The sequence below is a fragment of the Balaenoptera acutorostrata genome, chromosome 1, assembly GCF_949987535.1.
Source record: "Balaenoptera acutorostrata chromosome 1, mBalAcu1.1, whole genome shotgun sequence".
Taxonomy (NCBI): domain Eukaryota; kingdom Metazoa; phylum Chordata; class Mammalia; order Artiodactyla; family Balaenopteridae; genus Balaenoptera; species Balaenoptera acutorostrata.
The window spans coordinates 141783831-141797057 of record NC_080064.1 but is presented as its reverse complement, the minus strand read 5'-3'; positions in this window follow the sequence as shown (position 1 = coordinate 141797057).

Sequence of the window (13227 nt, the reverse complement as noted above, 5' to 3'; positions counted from 1 at the left end):
GAGGCCTCAGGAAAAGATGGGCTGCGAGGGGCAGTGGGGGGGGGGGTCTCCCAAACCACACTTTTTTTCTTTTTTTTTTTAACATCTTTATTGGAGTATAATTGCTTCACAATGGTGTGTTAGTTTCTGCTTTACAACAAAGTGCATCAGCTATACATATACATATGTTCCCATATCTCTTCCCTCTGCGTCTCCCTCCCATCCTCCCTATCCCACCCCTCTAGGTGGTCACAAAGCACCGAGCTGATCTCCCTGTGCTATGCGGCTGCTTCCCACTAGCTATCTATTTTACATTTGGTAGTGTATACATGTCCATGCCACTCTCTCATTCGTCCCAGCTTACCCATCCCCCTCCCCGTGTCCTCAAGTCCATTCTCTACGTCTGCGTCTTTATTCCTGTCCTGCCCCTAGGTTCTCCAGAACACTTTTTTTTTTTTCAGGTTCCATATATTTGTGTTAGCATACGGTATTTGTTTTTCTCTTTCTGACTTACTTCACTCTGTAGGACAGACTCTAGGTCCATCCACCTCACTACAAATACCTCCATTTCGTTTCTTTTTATGGCTGAGTAATATTCCATTGTATATATGTGCCACATCTTCTGTATCCATTCATCTGTCGATGGACACTTAGGTTGCTTCCATGTCCTGACTATTGTAAATAAAGCTGCAGTGAACACTGTGGTACATGATTCTTTTTGAATTATGGTTTTCTCTGGGTATATGCCCAGTAGTGGGATTGCTGGGTCGTATGGCAGTTCTATTTTTAGTTTTTAAGGAACCTCCATACTGTTATCCATAGTGGTTGTATCAATTTACATTCCCACCAACAGTGCAAGAAGGTTCCCTCTTCTCCACACCCTCTCCAGCATTTATTGTTTCTAGATTTTTGATGATGGCCATTCTGACTGGTGTGAGATGATACCTCATTGTAGTTTTGATTTGCATTTCTCTAATGATTAGCGATGTTAGGCATCTTTTCATGTGCCGAACCGCATTTTTTTCAGCCATACAAGCAGCACCTGCTGCTCACCAACTCCCCGCTGGCCTTCTCAGACCTGCTGGATGAGGCCACGGAGAGGGTGAGAGGAAGACCTACGACTCAGTCTAGACAGGGGCTAGAGCAGTGAGAGAGAAGGAGACCACTGTCCTGCCAGCCAGGCCAACTGACTGCCTTCATCCAAAGATGGGCACCTGTCATCAGGTGGCCCCTCGATCTCAACTGAGCCTCTTATGACCAAACTCTGAGAGGTGGGCCCTGTGCTCTCTTTTACCCCAAGATCAACAAATGACTTACTTCTGTCCTCCAGCTGACAAATATATATTGAACCCCTGCCATGTGACAAGTAGAGGTGAGACTGGGGATAGTGCAACAGTGAATAAAACAGACAGGGTCCCTGCCCTCACAGAATCCACTCCTGGGGAAGACAGATCATAAACAGCTGAAGTGAGCAATAATCAAAATCATTTCAGACTGTGAAAAATTCTGTCCAGGAAATAAATTCAGTGCTGTGATAGAGTCTAGAAGAGCAGTGATGTCTTCGTGATGGGTGGTCAAAAGGTCCTTTGAAGGAGGATCCTTTGATATTTAAGCAGAGACCTGAAGGATAAGGAACAGGAGGAAGAGCAGGCAGAGGGGCTGCACGTGCAAAGCTCTTGGTGTGTCCGAGGAAGCGTAAGAAGCGCCCTGTGACTAGAGCAGAGAGAGGAAAAGGGAGGCAGGAAGAGCCAGGGAGGCAGGCCAGCCTGACTCACTCAGGGTGGAAAGTCACTACATGCTGGTTTTCTTTCAACTCATTGGAGGATTTTAAGCAGGGGGCTGACACAGTTAGTGTTTCGTGTTTTTTTTTAACTGTTCTTTTTTTTTTTTTGGCTGTGTTGGGTCTTCGTTTCTGTGCGAGGGCTTTCTCTAGCTGCGGCGAGCGGGGGCCACTCTTCATCGCGGTGCGCGGGCCTCTCACTGTCGTGCCCTCTCTTGTTGCGGAGCACAGGCTCCAGACACGCAGGCTCAGTAGTTGTGGCTCACGGGCCCAGTTGCTCCGCGGCATGTGGGATCTTCCCAGACCAGGGCTCAAACCCATGTCCCCTGCATTGGCAGGCAGATTCTCAACCACTGCGCCACCAGGGAAGCCCACAGTTAGTGTTTTAAAAAGATCTCTCCAGGGGTGTAGGGAAAATGCAGGTAAACTCTGAATCAGAACAGAGGAGGTTTAAGGTAGCCAGAAGAGAAGGCTCTCTGATAAACAGGGCCAGCTGGAAAGGGACTTGCTGGAAATTTCTACTTTTTGGAAAACACTTAAAAATAAGATGGAACCATCTATCTGAAATGATTTAAAATTGTCTTACCTTGGAACAATAGTTCCTACATGAGCTGTATCTCGGCTGAATTTTTCAATTATATAAAACAGAAAATATCTACCTATTCTGCCTCTTTTAATTAAGTAAGAGTAAATTTTGGAAACATTGTAGGCATTATTATTCAAACAAACTAACAGGTGTGTGTTGAGAAGTTTACTCGGCGCCAAGCTCTATGGAAAATACAGTTCTCTTTGTGAAGGCGGCCCCCTGTCTTCAAGGAGCTGATTGGGGAGATATGACAAAATAACATAGAACATTAAATAACAATCTGGTACTGGACTTTCAATTCAAGACAAACAACAAAAGAAATATCATAAAGTTGTACATGAGAACTCACTAAATGGACTTTAAAGAAAATGTCCAGAACTGTTGGAGGTGGGGAGAAATCACATCTGGCCACACCTGGTGTGGCTGGCTCAGATGTGGGCTTTGGAGCCCCTACAAGGATGGGAAAGGCACTCCGGAGGGGGAATGGGCTGGACCAAAGCACCAACAATGGAAAGTACAGGGTGTATTTGGGAGAATCCTGTACACACTCCTGTCTAGTCACTGATGGTTGCAAACATATCCCAAACACACGTGTGTTAGCATAAGCAGGGACAGATCTGGGTTTTGTGATATCTGAAGCTTACAATATTTTTGTGCCCTCTGCAAGAAGAAGGACAAAGGATTAATCTCCAAGATTTACAAGCAGCTCATGAAGCTCAATAACAAAAAAACAAACAACCCAATCCAAAAATGGGCAGAAGACCTAAATAGACATTTCTCCAAAGAAGATATACAGATGGCCAACAGACACATGAAAGAATGCTCAACATCATTAATCATTAGAGAAATGCAAATCAAAACTACAATGAGATATCATCTCACACCGGTCAGAATGGCCATCATCAAAAAATCTACAAACAATAAACGCTGGAGAGGGTGTGGAGAAAAGGGAACACTCTTGCACTGTTAGTGGGAATGTAAATTGATACAGCCACTATGGAGAACAGTATGGAGGTTTCTTAAAAAACTAAAAATAGAACTACCATATGACCCAGCAATACCACTACTGGGCATATACCCTGAGAAAACCATAATTCAAAAAGAGTCATGTACCAAAATGTTCATTGCAGCTCTATTTACAATAGCCAGGACATGGAAGCAACCTAAGTGTCCATCATCGGATGAATGGATAAAGAAGATGTGGCACATATATACAATGGAATATTACTCAGCCATAAAAAGAAATGAAATGGAGGTATTTGTAATGAGGTGGATGGAGTTAGAGTCTGTCACACAGAGTGAAGTAAGTCAGAAAGAGAAAAACAAATACCGTATGCTAACACATATATATGGAATCTAAGGGAAAAAAAAAAAAAGGTCATGAAGAACCTAGTGGTAAGATGGGAATAAAGACACAGACCTACTAGAGAATGGACTTGAGGATATGGGGAGGGGGAGGGGTGAGATGTGACAGGGTGAGAGAGTGTCATGGACATATATACACTACCAAACGTAAAATAGATAGCTAGTGGGAAGCAGCCACATAGCACAGGGAGATCAGCTCGGTGCTTTGTGACCACCTAGAGGGGTGGGATAGGGAGGGTGGGAGGGAGGGAGATGCAAGAGGGAAGAGATATGGGAACATATGTATATGTATAACTGATTCACTTTGTTATAAAGCAGAAACTAACACACCATTGTAAAGCAATTATACTCCAATAAAGATGTTTAAAAAAAAAATTAGGTATGAAAGAGCACATTTATTTCAAATAAGGTAAGAAATAATAGTAAGTTATTATTGGAGCCTTAGAGATTCAAGACCTTTCTCCCAAAATCTCTTTAAGCTTCCATAGAAATTCCCCTCTCCACATAAAATATTCTTCAAACCCCAGTACCTCCCAGAGCCTGGAGCCTCAGCCTCATGTATTCCAGGTAAATCTGTCCCTGAGCACAAGCAAACCAGCCAGCGATTGACTTGGATTCAAGTTTGAGAGAAAAGGCAGCATCAAGTCTGTGGAGCAGGCCCTGGAGAAGACCTTCGTGCCCCGCCGGCCAGTGAAACACAGAGGGCGGCCACTGATGTGACCAGGCATATACACACCTCTAGCTCACGTATGCATTTATGTTGTGAGTATGACCTCACAAGAACCCCACCTGAGCCCCCAATGGGGCCAGTGGCTCATTTCATTTGCAGGAGCAGTGCCTTTGAGTAACGGCACCAAAGCTGGAGAGTTCAGCTGGCCTGGCGGGTCAAACATATAAATTCCCTGAGCATTTCTAGCTATCAGCGAAATCAGTGCTCGTTCAAGCAAGCCAGGATCCAGGTTCTCCAACCACACATCCAGCTCTGCTGCTCCCAAAGTCTCATGTACAGTCTGTGATCTGGGTTCCAAATCTGTAGGAGGACCCTTTTAGACTCCCCAACCATGGCTGAACCTCTACAGTTTCCACAGACGTGCCCCCCGGTACAGAGCAGAGCTGGGGAGGATGTAAGAGGATTTCCCCCAGTTGGAGACACTTACCACCCTTAAGTCACCATTAAAAGTACAGTGTCAGGCTTCCCTGGTGGTTGAGAATCTGCCTGCTAATGCAGGGGACACGGGTTCGAGCCCTGGTCTGGGAAGATCCCACATGCCGCGGAGCAACTAGGCCCGTGAGCCACAATTGCTGAGCCTGCGCGTCTGGAGCCTGTGCCCCGCAACAAGAGGGGCCGCGACAGTGAGAGGCCCGCGCACTGCGGTGAAGAGTGGCCCCCGCTCGCCACAACTAGAGAAACCCCTCACAGAAACTAAGACCCAACACAGCCAAAAAAAAAAAAAATACAGTGTCATAGACTGTCTGCTCTAGAAAGAACCTCAGAGGTCGTTCAGTACAGTGGGGTGTAAATGTTTAGTTACCTTTTCTCTAAAAGGACTTTTATCTAGAAGGCCAAACAAGCAGGGCAAAGGAGTCCCTCCACATCACTCACATTCCTTATTCTTCTAGAGTACACTAAATTGGGCACCAAGTGTCTAATCATGGTAGCCAAGGAGTCCAGTATGAATAACAGCCAGTTACTGAAGCACCCTCTCCCCCATCCCATCCCTTGGGTCACTGGGGCCGGGGCTTCATCTCCACATCTACCGTTGCTCCTTGCACAGAGAAGACCACCCTCCACAACTCTCTTCTAGGTTCATTCATCAAGACATACTTGACCACAGAGACCCACCCATGGCTATTCTCAAGGCCAAAGCGCTGGCCTCCAAAAGCACACAGCAGCCATCCAACCACCAGTACCATTACCTTGGCAGGTGAGACAGGTCTCCACCCCTCACTGGCCCCTGCCAGCTCTGCTCTCCCAGGAAGGACCTCCCCAAGCCCAGACTCTCTCTCCTCTCCTCCCACACAACACACCTCCAAACAAAACTTAGGTTAAGCTGGGATGAAGTGAGAGAGTGGCATGGACATATATACACTACCAAACGTAAAATAGATAGCTAGTGGGAAGCAGCTGCATAGCACAGGGAGATCAGCTCGGTGCTTTGTGACCACCTAGAGGGGTGGGATAGGGAGGGTGGGAGGGAGGGAGATGCAAGAGGGAGGGGATATGGGGATATATGTATATGTATAGCTGATTCACTTTGTTATACAGCAGAAACTAACACACCAGTGTAAAACAATTATACTCCAATAAAGATGTTAATAAATTAATTAATTAAATTAAAAAAATAAAACAGGTTGGGGAAGAGTGATCCACCTTGTGCACGACCTTTTTTGTCCTGAATCTCAAATGCTGTTAACAAACCCCCAGGGCCAGGAGACCAGAATTCCAGATGGTGGGAGGAAGAAACCTCACCTCATTCTTTGGCATCTTTCATGAGAGCCAGAACAAAATATGAATTAATAAATACAGTAGTTAATGCATCGATGGATTATCCCACCACACAAACGACATAAATAAAAGCAGGGTTTTTCTAGCAAAGAGAGTCAGTGTCCTATGCCCCCATTACCCAGCCCTATGATCCCTGAGGGTCAGTGGTTTGAAAACTACTAAGTGTTACATCACCCCACCCCCCACTCACACACTTCATTTCACACACGAGGAAATGGGAGTGGCTTGCCCAAGGTCAGCCAGCTAGTCAGACCCTGAGCAAAGCAAGAGGTCCCCTTCAGCACTAACAGGATCTGTCATTTGACAGCAGCCCCCGTACCCCAGCACAAGCCCCTCTCCCCTCAGCAGCTGCTACAGAGAAGGGCCTCCTTTACCCTTTAAATCAGGGGTCCCGAGCCCCCGGTGCCTGTTAGGAGCCAGGCCACACAGCAGGTGAGCAGCGGGCGAGTGAGTGAAGCTTCATCTGCCGCTCCCCATCGCTCCCCATCACTTGCAATACCGCTTCACCCATATCCCCCAACCCCCGCCCCCTGCCATCCATGGAAAAATCGTCTTCCACTAAACTAGTCGCTGGTGCCAAAAAGGTTGGGGACTGCTGCTTTAAATGACTGTTTAAGGGATTTTTTTTGGTCTGCTCAGGGTCTGAGCCTTTCAATTCTGAGTCTTCTGAATAATTGGAGGCAATCAGGGGCTGAATGGGACGTGTTTTCTGCCCCAACTCACCTGGAAGAGGTCAGATTGAAGGGTATGCAAGACACTCCAGGGATCGGCCAAGCAGAATCTCTCTTCCATAAGCTGTCAGAAATGCCACCAAGGGCTGGAAGATGTTTACTTAATATGATACATTGCTCCTGGAGGAGGGGAAGGAACCTGTATCAAGAGACCAAAGCAACCAAATGTTGACAGGATCTATGGTGTCTGAAAATCACTGGTGGGATGCCTAGAATTCTTAATACAAATTTCAGAAAGTCTGAAGCCATCCGGTTAACAGGGATGAATTTAAAACGACATAAATATTTTGCTTTTGAGAAAACTGAATCATGAGGACGCTTTCACGTGGTGAAAGAGTATTAGTCAGGACAGTCTATGATATGCCGCAGTAACAAATAAATCCTGAAATTTTAATAAGATTAATCTCAGTCCTAAAGGTTTACCATAACAAAGATTTATTTCTCATTCACAAAAAATCAGCCACATGTCAGGAGGCCCTTCTCCCTCTTGCAGCTATGTCCTATGGACACATGTTCTTCAACATAAGAGAAGAGAGAGATGAAAAAGTCACATGCATCTTAACTGCCTCCCCGTGGAAATGGCTCCCATCACTTCCATGTGGTCCATTGGAAAGAACCAGGCACATGGCCCCAGCATAATTACAAGGGATGCCAGTGCATGTAGGCAACACATGGATATTTGATGAGCACTAACTATCTCAGCCACATCGAACTCCCAGCTTCTGCCCAAATGTCTGATCTTTTACCCAGGGCCTTGAGCTCCTTACTCCTCAATATCCCATTCATTTCCTTTTGGGCCAGAGCTGTTGTCAAACATGGACTAAAACACATGTCCTGACAGGCTTGTCTAAGCTCAGGTTTCACAAAAGCACAAGCCAGAGAGTCATCAAAGGAGAGCGTGACTTCTACTTTCTGAGGTCTCTCATGGTAACAGCACATCCAAGAAGGCTAGAAAGTTGTGACTCATGATAGTTTGCTCATGCAACAAATGTTTATGCAGCACTCACTGTGTGCCAAGCACGGTGCTCCCTGCTGAAGATATAGCAGTGACTCAACAGACACTGTTCCTGCTCGCAGAGGACTTAGAGTCTAGTGGAGAGCCGATCAGATCACTTCACAAACGTGACGGTAAGCCGAAGTGTGTGCTCTGAAGGAAGAGAACAGGGAGCCATGGTAGGATATAATCTCGCCTGGGAGGGTCAAGGAAGATTTCTCTGACGAAGTGATGTTGAAGCTGAGCTAAGAAGGATGAGGAAAGGGAACTGAGGCAAAAGGTACAAGGTGAAGGGAAAGTGTTCCAAGGGTGAGGGCACAGCACGTGCAAAGGCCCCAAGGAGGGAGGGAACACGGAGTGTCTGAGGAGCTTCAGGGTGGCCAGGGTGGCAGAAGCTCAGAGGGCAGGAGTGCCACTGGGTGTCACAACCCCAGAGGACAGAATTCATGTGGAAAAATGTGTTTTATTTATTTATTTATTTATTTTCAAAAATTTATTTATTTATTTATTTATGGCTGTGTTGGGTCTTCGTTTCTGTGCGAGGGCTTTCTCTAGTTGTGGCAAGCGGGGGCCACTCTTCATCGCGGTGCGCGGGCCTCTCACTATCGTGGCCTCTCCCGTTGCGGAGCACAGGCTCCAGACGCGCAGGCTCAGTAGTTGTGGCTCACGGGCTTAGTTGCTCCGCGGCATGCGGGATCTTCCCAGACCAGGGCTCGAACCCGTGTCCCCCGCCTTGGCAGGCAGACTCTCAACCACTGCGCCACCAGGGAAGCCCCTGTGTTTTATTTTTAAATGAGATTTTTGTTTCAAGATTGCTTCAGTGCGGAGTGGCTAGAGTTTGGCACCGGCTCTTGGGTCTGTGGCTCCTTCCTGGCGTTGGCACTACGTGGTTCATGGTCAGTACCCCCTGCTCCTACACAGCCTTCTCACCAGAGTTCAGGGTCCAGCCAAACCCTCAGCAAAACTTCCAAAGAAAACATGAAGGGAAAGATCCAAACTTACTGGGAAAATAAAACTGTGCAGTTATAAAAGACCCCGTTCATATCATCAAATGCCTCAGATGCCTCAAATCCCATAAACATCTCTTCAGGAAAAAAATGGTTAAAAGAAAGAAATTAGGGGTGAGCAGTTTCTCAGCAGAGGCCAGGTATAAAGGGGTGCTCCAATGGCCCAGAAGGCAAGAGGGCCTGAGCATAAACTAGGGGGGACCTGGGCTGGCTGATGAGGACCCTGAACTTGGGAGTGCCACCCCCAGGCTAGGGTCTGGCTCTAGGGGCACCTCACTCTCTAAGGGGTCCCAAAGGCCCTGGGTCTCCCTGTCCCATCCAGACTTCATGGCCTATGACTCTGGTAAGCTGTCCCCTGCCTAGATTTCTGCTTCCCCGCATCCCCGGCCCTGCTGCCCCTCTCTTTCCCAGCTCCAGCCACTTCAGACCTTTCCCAGTTCCTCACAGCTTCTCAAAGGCTCTTCCCTGGCCCAGAATATCCCTTCCTTCCCTCCTCCTCCTCCTTCCTCTCAACTCAGCCTTCTCTTCTCAGGAGACTGTCCCTGACCCTCAGACAGGGGCAGGTCCCCCATGCTCTGCCCTCCAGCACCCTAGCCTTCCTGCCTTTCACCCCATCACAAGGCAATAAGGACCCTTTAGAGTGATCACTTCTTCCCTCTCGGATTGCAAGCTCCCCCAAAGCAGCACCCACTTCTACATGGGCCACCACTGTCTCCCCAGTGCCCACACAGTGCCCGGCACATAGCAGGGGCTTAACCACTAATTCCTGCGTGAATGAACAATCCAACTACAGAACTAGGATTTAGGTTTCTCAAAACCAGGAGTTTGTGTCTAATTTATTCAAGGCTACATCCCCAGCACCTAGAACAGATATTTGTGGAATGAATGAATGACCTTCTGAGCTGGAAAGGACACCTTAAATGCCTTCATTTTACAAGTGAAGAAATGGAGGTCCAGAGAAACCAAAGACCTGCCCACGTTTTCACAGCTCAAACAGCCGGGCTGGGCTCCGGGTGCCAAGAAGTGAGGTCATCTGTAACACTCTGCCCCTCCCTCTTTTTTTCGAGGAAAACACGCACAGGTAGTGATCCTTTCCAGAAGCAGCTGCCCAAAGTATTTATGTAGATGTGAATGTATTTATTTGTTTATTCCCTGCCCTACTCTCAAAAGAACTAGAGGCAGTTTGCCCACTGTAGCTCATGGCAAGTCTGTATTTTCCAAACTCTAGAACAAAACATGAGCAAAAACAACCTGTTCCAGAAGGAGGGGAGATAGCACCTTAAGCAGAACCAGTTTCCTCGGCAAGAGCACAAAAGCTCCAACAGAGAGGGTTTTCCCTGTAATCAAATTACCAAAATTAGTGACTAAGAGGAACAGAGCAGATGTGGGAGATTTCAATTTTGCTGAAGGATGTGGCTCAGTGTCTCAAGGAACTGAATTTGCAAAATTCTTGCGTAAGAACAGCATCACGTGGAAGAAAAATCTGGCTGTGGGACCACAGATGGGGGCGATGCTGACAGCCAAACCCTCCAAGTGATGTCAAGGTCATGGACACAAATGTTATCCGCCTCCTGATCTGCAAGGGGCAGCAGACAGCGACTTGAGGAAGCTGCAGTCACAGTAAGAATAAAACACCATCTATTTCTATACAGCAGTTAACTTTCTAAAGCCCTTTCAGCCACACCATCTTATCTGATCCTCGCCATGGAAAGTAGAGGCTCAGAAAAGGTAAGTGATCTCTCAAGGTCACCAAGCAAATGAGTGCTTGAAGCCCAGCTCTGTGGTCCACTGCTTCCTGCCCACTCATGGTTGTAATAAGGACTGAGGGAGTGGCTCATTGTGGCAAGGACATTTAACTCTTCCAGGAAACGAGAGCACCATATTTTTCAATGCCACATGGCACTAACTGCTAATCTGACAGATCAATTAGTCCCCCTAATGAGCATGTTTTCAGTGATCATTTCTTACAAGGGTTCAAGTGGACCAAGGTAAAGAGGAAAGAAAGCACAGTGGCTCATCTCTGAATCTAACCACAGATGCTTCTCTAAAGAGCCCGAGGTTTTTCCTGAGCAATGTCCTTCCCATGAGTCCCAGGAAATAGGTGCAGTCATATCCCAAACTGAACTCCCGATGCTCTTCCCCCAAACCTGGCTCCCATACATGACAGATGCCACCACCCGATGTTATAAACCAGAAGCCTCAAGTCATCCTTGACACCTCGTTCCCCTCACCCCCCAAATCCAATCCACTGCCAAGGCCATCTGACCTCCCAACTACTACCCATATCCACCTTCTTTGCTCCATCTCACTCCCTGCACCTCAGTTCAAGCGATCATCAAGTTTTGCTTGAGATGATTCCAGCAGTTTCCCACCGCTCTCCTCATTTTCCTTCTTGCGCCCTCCAATCTCTCCTCCACACTGCAGCCAGAACGAGCACTTGAAAATGCAAATTTGGACACGTCACTCCCCTGCTTAAAATGCTTCCGTAACTCCCACTGTACCAACATGGGCAACGAGGCCTGGTGAGGCACCTACCTGCCTTTCTGGCCTCTCCGTTGCCACCGCCCCCCTCCACTCTCCAACCTCCAGACACACGGACCTTCTCCCTGCTCCTTGTTGAGGCTACCATCTCTCCCACCTCAGGGCCTCCCTGTGTCCTGTTCCCACCATTCTCTGTCCCCACATATCTCTACCGACCAGATTCCTGGCTATCCTTCAAAGCTCAGCTCAAATGCCATGTTCCAAGGAAACCAGCCTTCCCCAGCCCTCGTGGCTGGGTCAGATCCTCCTGACAGGCACGGTCATAGGACTGCGTGTTTAGCTTTTCCAGCACCTATCACAATTTAAATCAAATCATACTCCATGACAATGGCCCGTGTTCATTCAGTCGCTACTTTATTCCTAGCAACCAGAACATCACCTGGCACATGATAAGAACTCAGTAGATGTTTACTGGGGAAAATTTTAATGAATGAAGCCCAGACACAGTAGTTGGGGAAACGGAGTCTCACTGAGATGAAGGCCCTTGACCAAGGACATGAAATCTGCCAGGATTACGCAGACCATGGGCATCATCCAACCCCTGGAGATATATCTGGGGATTATACCCTCCTGAAATTAAGTGAAATGTTTCTATTGAACAAGATTGAAAGTTGAGGGAAGGAAACTCCAAAACACACACAATATCAGGCCTAGTGGTGAGAATGGCTGTCAAGGGAGGGCCCAGCTCTCCATTTCTTCTCAATTAACCACCCAATTAAGGCTCAGTAGACCTAGGAAGGGTCAGAAGCTGTAGCATTCAAGAAAGTAAAACTGCAGCTTTGGGCCTCCAGTGGCACAGAGGAGGCAGGCAGGAGGGCAACCCCAGCCTGGTTATAAAGTTGGTCGGGCTCCCTCAAGCATCATCAGCCCATTAAACATTTACTAAGGGCCAACCATGTTCCTAGCTGAATATCTGGATGGAAAGCACAGTCTTTGGCCTTATGGAGCTCTGTGTCTAGAGAAGAAACAGATCTGTAAACACTTCACTACAGTTTAGTAATTAAGGGTTAGAATTGTTACCGAGTCCAAGCTCATACTGCTCCCCACACAACAGGCTAATAAATTGAGAGACGAGTTGATGGGGCAAGGAATGGCAACTTTATTCAGAAAGCCATCAGACCGAGAAGATGGTGGACTAGTGTCCCAGAGAACCATCTTGCCTGGGTTTGGATGCTAGTTCCTTTATAGAACAAAGAGGGGGAGGTGAGGAGGTAAAGTAAAAAAGGCAGTAAGTTGTTGCAAATATTTCCTAGTTCCAGCCAGACTCTCTGGGGGATGTGTTAATTTCTTCCTTCCTGCAACCATTCACAGGTGGGCCTGGTTAGGCTGTTTCCTGTGAGCTAAACAAAGGTATTTTAGCTTAACATTCAGGCATGAGAAGCAGGGTCCCCGGAGATGGGCCATCATGCATACTTTAAGCTATAGGCAACATCCCTTCAGTGATTAACTTGTAGTAAAAGCAATAGAATAAAAAGGTCAAAGTAAAAGAAACAGATCCAATATGGAGTCAGATTTGTTCCCCCTTATCACTGAATAAAGGTATGTCTCAAGTGCCGTGGGTGCCCAGAGGAAGGACAATTGACCTCTGGGGTAAGTCAGGGAAGGGGCTGCTCAGAGACAGTGCCACTGAGGGCTGTGTCAGACCCAGAAGAAAAGTGCATCCCATACGCAGCCTATGCCCACCACAGCCTAGGGCAGCATCAGTTGTCCTGCAGTGACACATGGAAACAAAACACCC